Here is a 13,706-nt window from a genome sequence, read left to right on the forward strand (position 1 = left end):
GACTCACTACCTATCCACAAAACTACTTAGTTTTACTAAGATGAATGAGGCAGGGTTGCAGAGAAAGACAAACCCCAGAAGACCTTAAATAACTGGAAGAAAGCTTTGAGATCATTTTTTCTAATTCTTTCCTGATGAAGGTCTCTCGCCTCCCTTCCAGTTCTTGTCCCATCTCTCTGATCAAAAATGAAGAGAGGAAGAGTTTGTAAAAATATACTATAGTCACAGTTAATATATATTTTTGTTTAAAAAGGGTTAACATTTTTTATTAAATCTTTCATCAAACATTTAACATTATACAACCAACTAAATTTGCTTATTAATGATTTGCATCTGAATTAATTTCCATTCATAACAAAAAAGGACTTTTTTTTCAATCAGTCCCTACAAGGTCCCATATGGATTCTTTGTTTAGCCATTCCTTATCATACATTTTGCCTGTTCTGGTCATAATTAATGTTCCATAGAGGTGTTTCCAGATTTCTTTGTATCAACCATATTTGCCATTCTTTTTTTTTTGCTATAAATATATATATTTTTTATTCTCATTTCCTACAAATGTTTTTTTTACATTAATAAAATATACTTGTTTACAAGTAAACAAAATACCCCTCCCCCCATGAATATAGATAGACTTGCTTGGGTGAAAAAGTAAAGGGGAGAGAAAAAAAATTAAAGTTAAAAAAATAATAGTAATAATTGTAGGTATGGTCAGGTGGCACAATGGACAAAGCACCAGCCCTGGAGCCACGAGCACCCGAGTCCATATCCAGCCTCCTAAACCCAATAATCACCCAGCCATTTGACCTGCAAGCCACCCGATCCCCACTGCCCTGCAAAAACCAAAGAGAAGAAAGAAAAAAAAAGACCCAAAATAAAATAAAATAGTAATAATAGTAGGGGTGGCTGGGTGGCAGACGGAGCATTGGCCCTTGAGCCAGGAGCACCTGGGTCCAAATCCGGCCTCAGACATCCAAAGATCATTCTGCTATGTGGCTCCAGGCAGGCCACCCAGCCCCACTTGCCCTGCACCCTCCCCCAAATAATAATAACAAAAAAATGTGCTTCAGTCTTTGTTCCAACACCATCAACTCTGTCTGAGTGGATCACATTCTTTATGATAAGTCCATCACAAAAGTTACTTCCATATTTTTCCAACATTGCCATTGCTGATTGCAACTCCCTCCTTTCTTATTTCTCCACTACCATGTACTATATTTTCTCTCTCCTTTCACTCTGACTCTGCTGTAGGGTCGCTGAGTGGCACAGCAGACAGATCCCTGGTCCTGGGGCCAAGAAGCCCTGAGCCCCCATACCACCCTTTAGGCCCAGAATCCACCTGGCCCTATGGTCCTGGGCAAGCCAACCAATCCCAGCCCCTTGCAAGAAGTAAAAAAGAAAATGTGTTATATCTGAACACTGTCCCCCATGGTCCATCCTCTCCTCCTTTATTCACATCCCCACCCCTTCCCCCTGCTCCCCCCTCCTTCTTACTCCAGATGTCTATACCCCATTGAGTATATTTGCTGTTTCCTCTCTTAACCATTTCTGATGAGAGCAAAGGTTCCCTCATTCCCCCTTGCCTCCCCCCCTTCCATATCATTGCAATAGCTCATTGTAATAAAAAAAAAAATCTTATTATGTGAAATATCTTGAACTATTCCCCCTTTTCTTTCTCCCTTTCCATTTCCCTTTTTTTTCCTATTGACTCCATTTTTACACCATATTTTATCTTCGAATTCAGCTTTCTCCTGTGCTTCAACTATAAAAGCTCCCTCTACCTGCTCTATTAACTGAGATGGTTCATATGAATATTATCAGTATCATTTTTCTATACATGCAGTTCATCGTCATTAAGTCCCTCATATTTCCCCCCTCTCCTCCAATCTCCATGCTTCACATGAGTCCTATATCTGAAGATCAAACCTTCTGTTCAGCTCTGGCCATTCCAAAAGGAACCTTTGAAATTCCCCTGGTTCATTGAAAGTCCATCTTTTTCCCTGGAAGAGGACATTCACCCTTGCTGGGTAGTTCATTCTTGGCTGCATTCTAAGCTCTTTTGCCTTCTGGTATATTGTATTCCAAGCCCTAGGAGCTTCCAATGTAGATGCTGCTAAGTCCTGAGTGATCCTGACTGCAGCTCCACAATATTCGAACTGTGTTCTTCTGGCTGCTTGTAATATTTTCTCTTTGACTTGGGAGTTCTGGAACTTGGCTATAATATTCCTAGGGGTTGGTTTTTTGGGATCTCTTTCTCTGGGGGGATCGGTGGATTCTCTCCATTTCTATTTTGCCCTCTGCTTCTAGAATATCAGGGCAAATTTCCTGTAATAATTCTTTGAAAATGATGTCAGGGCTCTTTTCCTGATCATGACTTTCAGGTATTCCAATAATTTTCAAATTATCTTTCCTAACTCTGTTTTCCATATCAGTTGTTTTTTCAATGACATATTTCACATTTTCTTCTAATTTTTCATTTTTTTTGGTTTTGAAGTATTGATTCCTGATTTCTGGTAAATTCATCAATCTCCCTGAATTCTCTTCTTTGTCTGAAGGATTTATTCTCCTCATAGAGTTTTTTATCTCTTTTTCCATCTGGCCAATTTTGCTTTTTAAAGCATTCTTCTCCTCAATAACTTTTTTGAACTGTTGTATCCATTTGACCTAAGCTGCTTGTTAGCATGCTATTTTCTTCAGCATTTTTTTGGATTTCCTTGACTAAGTTGCTGACTTCATTTTCATGTTTTTCCTGCATCTCTCTCCTTTCTTTTCCCAGTTTTTCTTCCAACTCCCTCATTTGATTTTCAAAGTCTTTTTTGAGCTCTATTTCTGTTTTTCTTGGAGTCTTTTGATGTAGGAGCTTGTGCTTCCTCATCTTCAGACTGAGTATTTTGATCCTTCTTGGGCTCATCTACAAAATATTTCTCAATGGTCTTCCTCTTATTTCTTTGCTTGTTCATTTTCCCAGCCTAAGCCTGTTTTTTTTTTGGGGGGGGGTGCTTCCTGAGCTTTTGGGACACTCCCACAAGGGTCTCAGTGTGTGAGGTTCTGTCCTCCCTCCTGTTCTGTAAATGAACATAAGCGCCCCCCTCTGCCAAGGGGCCAAGATGGGGGGGCCCTGTTGTTCTATGGGGGGGGCCTAGACTGGGATCAGGATCTGAATGTGGTCAGAGCCCCAGAGTCCTGTTCCAGAGGCAGAGGACAGAGTTCTGCAGTCTCTCTTCACTCCCCTCCCTCAGCTCAATGGGCTCATGCCCTGGGGGCTCCTGCTTACCAGCTCCACCTGCTTGTTTCCTGCTGAAAGACCAGGCTGCTGGCTGTGTGCACTGAGGGCTGGGCTCCATGTGCTTGCTCTGGCAGAGGTCCCCGGCTGTTCCCCAACTTTGTGCCGGTGCTCCCCGGGGTGCAGCTCAGGAGACTCCCCACTGCTGTGAGCCGCAGCTCCCAGTGCCCTGGGGCTGCCTCCGGGAGGCTGAAGTTCTTTGGCTCTGGTGGGCCACCCCTCTGGTGGGCCACCCCTCCGACCCCAGGGAGCAGAGCCTTTCTGCTCTTTTCCAGGTTACCTTGAGTAGGAGAACTGCCTCACTGGGTCCCTCTGTGGGTTCTGTCTCTCGAAAGTTTAGTTAAAGTCCTTAGTTTATGAGTTTTTATCAGAGAGCTCCTAAGACTCGATCCCTTCATGTCACCATCTTGGCTCCCCCATATTTGCCATTCTTGATAAGAAGCAGTATGGTGCAGTGGAAAGAGTACTGTAGTGAGAGAGAAAAAGAAATAGATTTGAATCTTACATCACATACTTTTTATCTACATAACAGGGGACAAACCTTACTCGGCCTCAATTTCCTCATCTATAAAACAATGATTAAAGATACCACCTACTTCATAGAAACATTGTGAGGCTCAAATCACCTAATTTATGTAAACTACTTTGCAATCTTGAAGCACTACATAACTGTGAACTACTCTTAATGACATTATGGTTTTCCATTATGATAAAAATACACCATAATTTATAACCATTCCTGTATTTTAAAAATGTAGGCTGCTTCTAGCATTGTTTGATTTTTTTGGTAATTATATATAATATTGCTATAAAACTCTTTGAGCAGAAAAATTCTTTTGTTTTTTATAATACTTTTAAGATATAGATCCAACAATGCTGTTATTAAGTGAATAGTTATTCATTTTTTTTGTAAAAAGTTTTATCACATGAAAGTAAACTGAAAGTACAAACATTGTTATTTTTTTTTTAAAACAGAGTATCCTGAATTCAAGAAAAAAGTAGAATCTCTAAGGTAGTTCCAGTTTTCATTTGTTTGTTTTAAAGAAAACTACAAAACAATGACTAGATATATATCATACTATTTGTTGTGTCTGCTCATTCTTACTGCCTTCAATCTCATAGACTGTCACTGAAAAATGAATTTAGAGAGATAATGGATTTAGAGGGCCAACAAGAAATCTACCAAAAAGAAGATTAAAATGGACCTAAAGGGAATGAATGTATGTCAGGTGAATTCCTGTAAACTAGGAGATTAAGAGACTAAGATTATATTCTTGCGTTTTATGTCACCATCTATAACCAGATCCCAGAACACTATGGACCCTTTCCTTAACCATCAGGCAGGTCCAAGGATCTTTTGGAATTGGAGGCAAGGGGTTTAAGTAACTCCACTCCTTGATTCCACATTTTAAAGAGTGGTCCTCAGTGGACAATAATTTTAAAAGGTAATCTCTAATCATTCACATAGATTAGATTGAGGAGGCATTTTTCTATTGAAAATAAAGTTAAATCTGCTTCAATTCAAAAGAATTATAGGATCAGATTTGAACTTTGGAAGTCACCAAAACCAAAATTCTCACTTAACTTAGAAAAATGATCAAATTTACTAAAACAAAGTACAATCATTAATTTGTCATACAAAAAGCCTCAAGTGTTTTTATATCTTTAAAAACTTTTAATATGTAGTATATGAGTCATTAGTCACTGCATTACATAAGTCACTGCATTACAGAATTTGGTTTTAAATTCACATGATTTTGCCATATCATTTCTAATTTTAATGAAACTTCTTATATTTAATATTAAAAAACATGTTTTGCAAACATTTCATTTTTCTAATTCTAGTGCTTATTGCAGTTCATGGATTTTTGATTGATTTAAATCAAGTGAATTCCAAGAGCACTAAAGTATTTTTCTCCATCTTTTGGATAACTTTTTAAAAATGTGTTACTCCAATTAGGAATTCATATAATTTTAGAACAATTCTTTTACTTAGTATATCAATATATTAATATAGACTTTCAATGGGAATATGAATTCCATTGGAAGGAATATAAACAAAAAAATCTCCCACTTTCAAGGTGGATGTTTTATTGTCTTATGAAGAGACCCAGATCTAATAGGTTCACATAGAGTTCTGAAAATATTTTGGTATAGCTTTGAAAAAATAGTTTCATCATTTAAAAGTGACAATTTCATATTATTCAATAGTTAAGTACTAAAGTATCACCTTGTCCTAAAACAAGCACTTTTTTTCTCTTCAAAGTAATGAAGTCATTTCCTTTTGTATTCTTGTTATTCTCCCAACTTCAAGGTCTATTCTTATCTGTTGAAGAATTTTCCACAACCTGTCAAACTACAGGTTCTCTCTGAAGTTCTCTGCTTCTTGTTTTAAAGATTAATTGGGCTATTTTAGAGTCATAGTTTGGACATTTCTTTGTGATTTTTGTTTCTTTTTGCCTACATTACCTTGGGGCATAGGCACACTGACTTACATTGCTTCATCATGAATTTTGATGAATGAATGAATAAGTGAATGAATAAAAGAAGTATTTTTAAGTTCTTACTAAATATACACTATTCTAAGTGTTGGCAATATAAATAGAAAAAAATAAGATAGTCCCTTCTCTTAAGAAGCTCATATTCTAATGAAGGAGACAACATTATGTAGAAGATTTCAGCTTCAAGTCAGATTCCATGGTCCTTAAAGTGCAATGGCATAATGCCTCTTCTTTAATGTAAATTCTACAGATAAAAACATATCATTTTCTGATGCTCAACAACTTGAGAACTACAAGGACTTTAGTGACATGATTTATTTTTCTAGGTCTTCAAAAGATATACCTGTATCACCTGGAGGAGCAGTTCCTAGGTTGTATTTCTTTTTTTTAGATTTTTTTTTTGGCAAGGCAATGGGGTTAAGTGACTTGCCCAAGGTCACACAGCTAGGTAATTATTAAATGTCTAAGACCGGATTTTAACTCAGGTTCTCCTGACTCCAGGGTTGGTACTCTATTCACTGTGCCACCTAGCTGCCCTCCCTAGGTTGTATTTCTGTAAGGAAGGATTGCGTCTAAAGATGAATGGAAACACTGAGATGGAAGTATTGCTATTTCAAAGGCTCTTTGGTTCAGGGTCCTGATCTGTTTCCATTAGGTGGAGGGGAAGAGGAGATAGTGGTAAAGATGTTGGTGGCAATTTGATCTATATGAAGCATACTTCCTCCTCTCTCTTCCTAAAATACCTTGCTATTTCATCTAGACTGTCTTGCAAACTCTGTGAACGGCAGTTAGTAGTTAGTAAAGATAGACAGCCTCCTCACAAAATCAACCTCACTGATAATAGTTGTGAGGACAGTATTAAAAAGTCAGGCTGCTGGTCTGAGAATGCTACTACTTCCAATTCTCTTGTGCCCACTTGCATGTTGGTAGCAATTGATCAGAAACTGATGATGGTGGTTTGAGGTGGTGATGATTTTTGCCCTCCATGGCTGGGAGACCTGGGATAAAAGGATATCTGGTATCATGGAAAACACAGATTTCTAAGGTTCTTGGGGACAAAACTCAAGTTGTCTCCATCAGGGTTAGAGGAAAGATGGTGCTCAAGGTAGTGAGTGGTAGTGGTGGTGGTAGCAATGATTCAACTTACCTAGCACTTGTTGCCTCCTATTTTGCCCTATGCAGTGCCCTATTGTTGATCCTTGAAATCTTTGATTTCCCCCTAATTTCTCTAACAGCCATTGAAGTGAGTTCTTTAAAAGATACAACTTTGACATATTTCCTTGGAATAATATAAATTTTTAAAAATTTAATAAGTTAAAACCTAAAAAAAAATTAATGTAATGGATGTCTTTGGCACAACACTTAACTGAAAGAGAACTAAAAAAAAAAAATAAGGAAATCAGCTCAATCCAGTGTCTTCTGATCTGGTTCAGAATTTCTGATTCAGCCTAGGGTCAATGGAAATACTATATTTCTCCATATATAAGAGACATCCTTTTTTTGAAAAATTTGAGGTCTAAAACCTGGGAGGGTTTTATACAGTGGTTATAACACTTTTTACTTGCATTTTCCACTTTTTTTGCATGTCTCTGTGCTCATTACTTTGCATTTGTTACCAGTATGTTAAATGATGTTTTGCCACATTCTGCCAAGAAATGGCTCTGAAAAGATTTTCATACACCACTGAATTCAAGTTCACAGTGATCCAGTTTGCCAAATTTAATGGAAATCATCCTACTGAAAGTCAGTTTGATCCTCCTGCAACTGAGAAAACAATGCAAGATTGGCTGCAGGAAGAAAAAATCTGACTGAAAACCTGAGGCAGAAAAAAGCCATAAAAGGTAAGTCAGCAAAATGGCCTGAGTTAGGGAATTAAAGAGATAGATTGAAGAGCAAAGGGCCAGTGGAATTCCTGAAACCACAAAGATGGTTCAGTAGTAGGCAAGAAGAGTTGCTGGTGTAAAAGAAGTGACTGATTTCAAAGGAGGAAACAATGAGTGCTTCAGGTTCAGGAAACAGAATGGACTAAGCATATGTTCATGCACTAGTCTTGCCCAGGGAGTGCTTGTGGTCAACCCAGAGCAGAGCACAGGCAGGAGAGCAGTCAGAGCCTCTCCTAAAACCACTAGTGATTCATCATCAAACACAGATGAGGATGAGCTCATGGATAGGAGTTTTGACAGTGATGAGTTGTGTGAATTGTATTATTAATAAAACTTGAGTTCAATTACTTTATATAATACATTTCTTTCTCAAATTTCAGGTTCCAAAAATAAAGGTGCCTCTTATACATGGGGAAATACGGTACACATTTGCAGTTACAACTTGAAATCACACCAAAGTCACTGGTTGTATCAAGTACATTCTATGAGCAAATTGAAACCAGAGAAATTAGTTACTTGACAAAATTTAAACAGGGAGATGGTATCAGAGTAGAATTTGAACCTTAATCTGCCAACTTTAAACCTAGCACTCTTTCCAGTCCACCATACTGCAAAATTGATTGCTTTCTTGTAAAAGGGACATTCCTTCTACTGACCTTTAGAGTTCACAAAATTTAGAAGTCAGAAAATATGAGATTGTCTCACCCTTGATGGAAGCAAGCAAAAAGAAACATGTCTATTAATATGTGACCAACTGCTTCAAGACTCAGATTTTCTGGAATTAATCAGTCAACAAAGATTTTTTTAAGCTTTTGCCAGGTGCCTGACTCTGTAATAAGCACTGGTAAAACCAAGAAAGACAAAACATAACACTGAGGAAATCCTCTTGTAATGAGGAAGACAGCAGATAAAAAATTGTATGTACAAGATATAGACAGTGTAAATGAAAATTAATTTCAGAAGGAATTATCAGATGAAAGAATTAGCTGAGGCATCTTGAAGAGTGTGGGATTTAAGCTGATTTTTGAATGAAGTTAAGGTGAGGAAGGAGATCATACCAGGTAAGGAGGACAATCAGGTTGAGAGATAGGGTACTGGATATAAGGAAAAGTAAGAAAGTGAATAACATTGGATCATTGTGTGTTGGAAGGAGAGTAAAGTGTTAGAGGAATAGAAAAGTGGAAAGGGTCCAAATTGTAAAGGGCTTTCTAAATCAAACAGGCATATCCCTCCTAACCTTACTTTCTCATTCCTTCTAGCTAGTCATGAATAGCCTCTGGACACCATGCCCCCTCTTTCCCTTTGATGGGTCAGGAAAACAGTGCTTCTACTCTGTTTTTTTTCCCCTTCTGAAGAGGGAGCAATAAGGACCATAGTTAGGCCTCAAATTCTCTAAATGGGAAAGTGGAAAGAAGGGCATGCTTCTGGCAGATAGAGGATCAGTCAATCATCTTTGTCTTTCCTTTCCTTTATAACTATTGTCAATCTCACCTAAAAATACGAATCATATCCAAAAAGGCACCATTAAACCTAGGATAGATGTAAATGGTTAATATATTGTCAAATTCTTTGTAGAATGACGATTACTGCCAAGGATTCTATTTTCATTATGCAGGAATAATGTTTTTACAATGCTGTCTACTTAGCACAGAATTTCTCCCCTATAGCCCTTATATTTCAGAGTTCCTTTAATATAGCTGTATTCTACAATGTCCTAGGTTTACTGTGTTTCATCCTTCAATGCCATATCTTGGCCAGTTTCTAAAAAGAGCCTGAGAGTTCTGACCATCACAGGTATGAGACTCAACAGCAGGACTCAACAAAAGTCATTTAAGGCTTTTAATCTAGCCTAAACCTTCCATGAAAATTAAATTTACTCATTCCCCTCTAGTCTTTTCTCTTTCATCATCTCTTATACTACTCTCAAAAGCAAAATTTGCCCAAATGAAATTCAATAGAAAAATCTTTCAATACCTTCAAGTCCCTTTAAAGATATTATTTGAGGAATGCAAGAATTTGTTTGCTTTTTAATGCTAATTTTACAAATGTACTATGCATCATACATGAAAGTTGTGCTATTAAGCCACAGTCTGGTAGATGTGTTTCCATTTCCTAAAGTAATGTTAAACAGACTAAACCTACCTGGTTTTTAATGGTAATGAATGAGTTATTCCTATAGTATGACTGAGTTAAATAATAACAAAAACTATCCTCCAAATGAATCAGCAATGGAAAGAAAATAATGATGCCTTCACCACCACCACCACTAGCACCACCAGCACCAGTATCACCACTACCACCACCACCACCACCACCACCAAACTGACATTTAGTTGACAGAGTACTGAAAAGACCTGAGTTCAAATCTGTCCTTGGACATTTGCCACCTGTCTGAGCACTGTCTGCCTCAATTTCCTCATCTATAAAATGAAGGTTCAATAAGGAAAATAGTATCTTCCTCCCAGAATTGCTGTACAAACCAATCAGCTAATATTTGTCAAGCAACACAGACTCTGGCACATAGCAAATACTATATAAATGCTAGATTATTATTATTATCTAGAATTAGTGCAGCCTTTGAAAGTCTGAAAAGCACTTTAAAATATTATTTCATCCTAAAAGACAGGTGATATTATCAACCCTATTTATGTAGTTGAAAAAGGTAAGACAAAACAGATTATATGATTCTCCCATAACTTTCCAAGCTAGTTAGCTATCTGGGAAAAATTTGACCTTAGGGCCTTCTAAAATCCAGCATCCCAATCCACTGTGTCACTGAGCTGCCCCCCTAGCAAGAAAGATTCTGCCCAAGCTATCACACTTAATATTAATGTTATAGACATTATCAGTGTCTCTGAAATAGAAAGGGTTTGTGTGATGTAGTAGAAATAACCCTGGATTATGGAACTGAAGAGCTGAATATGAATTCCAACTCTATTATCTCTTTCTTATATGATCTAGGGTAAATCACAAAACTCTTTGCTTCAGTTTCTATAAAATGAGTGGTTTGAATTACATGATTTCTAAGGCAATTTCCAATGAACATAGAATAATCTGCCTTTTCATTTGGAGAGTATTAAAATATTTCCATGAACATGCATTCCAGAATTATGATTCTCTTCTTTCCTATATCTTTAACCTCCTGACATGAAAATCTGCATAGCATGAAAATGGCAAGAAATCTTGTTATGTGATCTGCATCTTACCTTTACTTTCATATGTCATTCTTCCCCAGTGATCACCTGGACAATAAACAACAGCTAAAATTCTGCTCATTAAAGATTACAAAGCACTTATACACATGATCTCATTTGATCTCACCGCAACCCAGTATGGAAGTTGCACTTGACAAAAAAACAGAATCAAATAGAAAAAGTGATTTGTCTGAGGTCACACTACTAGTCAGAGTCAGATGTACAAAAGAAAGCTATAGGCCTTACTGACACTAAGGCCAGTCCTCCCTTCATTAAGCAATGGTTCTTTTCATGGAATGGGTGTGGACAGAAGTTTTTCCCATCCCAAGTCACTCCTTTTGTGAATAGCAGCAATGTTTTTCTCTCCACATTTTGAAAGCCTGCTCTCTCCTTAATAAGGAAGGGAGACTAGGAAGGAAAGGGAAGGGAAGGGAAGAGATGGGAAAACTGGGCTTTCTAATCACATTTGTCCTCAGAGAGTAATAATTAGCTCATTTAGAAGCTAATGTACACAAAGACTTCAGAAAGCTTCTGCACCTTTCAATGGATGATAAATGAAAGAAAGTAAATGAGCAGTCTGGCTCATTCAAATTATTTCCATTTTTTACAGTGATTCAGTACATTCACTTTGCTTCAGCAATTATTCACAGAAGACATTCTTCATACCTGAGATCAAACATGTCATCCATGGAACCCACAGTGGCATCTGCAGGTTCAAGAAAGAAGTGTGAAGGGACACTTAGGTAGTATGGTGGCTAGAACATTAGCCCTGGAGTTAGGAGGAACTGAGTTCAAATCCAACCTCAGAAACTTAATAATTAGCTAACTGTGTGACCTTGGGCAAGTCACTTAACCCCATTGCCTTGCAAAAAAAACAATAAAAAAAAGAAGAGTATGAAGAGCAACGGATTCAAATGCCAAAATCTAAATAGAAAAATGAGCTCAAGGAAGCTGAATAGTTTTATTAAAGAGAATGAGAAGTTAGAATCAGGGGATTAGAAGCACCCCTCAGGCAGTGCCAGGACCTCCAGACCAGTGATTTTCTTTTCCTTTGCTTTTGTGAGCTATTTGTACAAAGTGTTTTTACCCCTGTGGTTTGTGAAAATATCAGTTTTTGTATTCAGAGTGGGTCTGAGAGCAGTACCACTTCATATGAAGTCAACAGTTTAATGGCAGAGATTGCTAGTAGCCAGGGATGTGATAATTAACCTTCACTTATCTCTAAAAGACAAAAAAAAAGTGTAGCATGACATTCAGGAACCTTGCTTTCATAAAGAAGTATAATAAAGGAATCAACCAAGTGCTACATCGACATCTATAAATATGTTAACACAAAGCTGCTAAAGAGATTTAAACAAGGCCAACTGGGGCCACTGGGGCCAGAGCACAAGGTCTAGAGTCAGGAAGATCTGAGTTCAATTCCAGCCTCAGACATTTAATAGCTGTGTCATACTGGACAAGTCCCTTGACCCCATTTGCCTCAGTTTTCTCATCTGTAAAATGAGCTGGAGAAGTAAATATCAATTCACTTTGGTATCTCTGCTCCAAAAGGAGACACAAAGAACCAACACAACTAAAAAAACTGTACAACAGCAAATGGGGTGAGAAGAAACCTCTACCTGTGGTCACCTAGTCATCTACCTCAAGGACCTGTGCTTGGAGACTGTAGGATGCTGTGCTCAATACTTTTTCTTGAGCTAGCAAATGGTGGGTTATAGTTTTTGTACTCCAGTGAAATAACTGTTTATATTTTGCATAAGTTCAGAGTATTTCATTGATAGATACAATCATCCCCTGAAGTGAAAAGATTAAGTGACTTTTGCTCATATAAATTTCATAGGGGGGATTTCTAACTCTAAATCCTGCACTATTTTCCCCCCAGGGCAGCAATCTGGCATAAATGCTTGGAAAAGGTCTTGGCATACCTCAATGTGAGAGAGAGAACATTAAACACAAACCCATATACATATAAACGCTCATTGCCAGAGCTGTTCAATAATGGAATAGAATATTCCAGTAGTTATCAGGATTCCCTTTACTGCAGGTATTTAAGAAAATCATGGGATTCCAGATTTCAAGTTGAATAAAATTGCATCTTTAAAAATGCTGAAGCAGGGAAATGTTAACCTTGTCTATTTTTGCCAGATCTGAATCCCCAGTATGACACAGAAAGAGGATGTAAGGCCTCACAGAAGGATGACCAAAGCTCTATCATTTGCAAGATTAGCTTGCCATAGTGCCTCTTGAAGAACATGCCTATGTGAAATTCACTACTCTCTGATGTCAAGGCTCAAATCAGAGTTATAAGTAAATTTCTTGACTTCTAATTCAGGATTTTTCCCCCTGGATCACATGAGATGTTGAAGAAAGGTGAGCAAAGGATTTGGTCCTTCAAGTTCTTTCTTTCTTTCTTTCTTTCTTTCTTTCTTTCTTTCTTTCTTTCTTTCTTTCTTTCTTTCTTTCTTGTCTGTCTGGAACTTGAAACTGCTATACACAGAAGGTAGTGGTGGTGGTAGGAAAAAGTCTAAAATGCAAGTGCTTCCTTTTAAGGAATCAACATTCTACTGAGGAAACACATCATTTCTAGTCAGATAATAGATAGAATATATAACATATATATATATATATATATAATATATATAAATTCTGTATAGCTATAGATATATTTTGAGAAGGAAAACAAAAGGGAAGGGAGTTCGAATATGAGACACAGAGACAGAGGCAGTGACAGAGAGAAGGAGAGAGACAGAGAGAGAGAGAGAGAGAGAGAGAGAGAATATTGATGAAGTCCCTAAGAGCTAAGAGTTAGTACTCAGGAAAACATATTCTAGATTTGACCTGAACA

This window comes from Macrotis lagotis, chromosome 1 (genome assembly GCF_037893015.1).
Source record: "Macrotis lagotis isolate mMagLag1 chromosome 1, bilby.v1.9.chrom.fasta, whole genome shotgun sequence".
Lineage (NCBI taxonomy): Eukaryota > Metazoa > Chordata > Mammalia > Peramelemorphia > Peramelidae > Macrotis > Macrotis lagotis.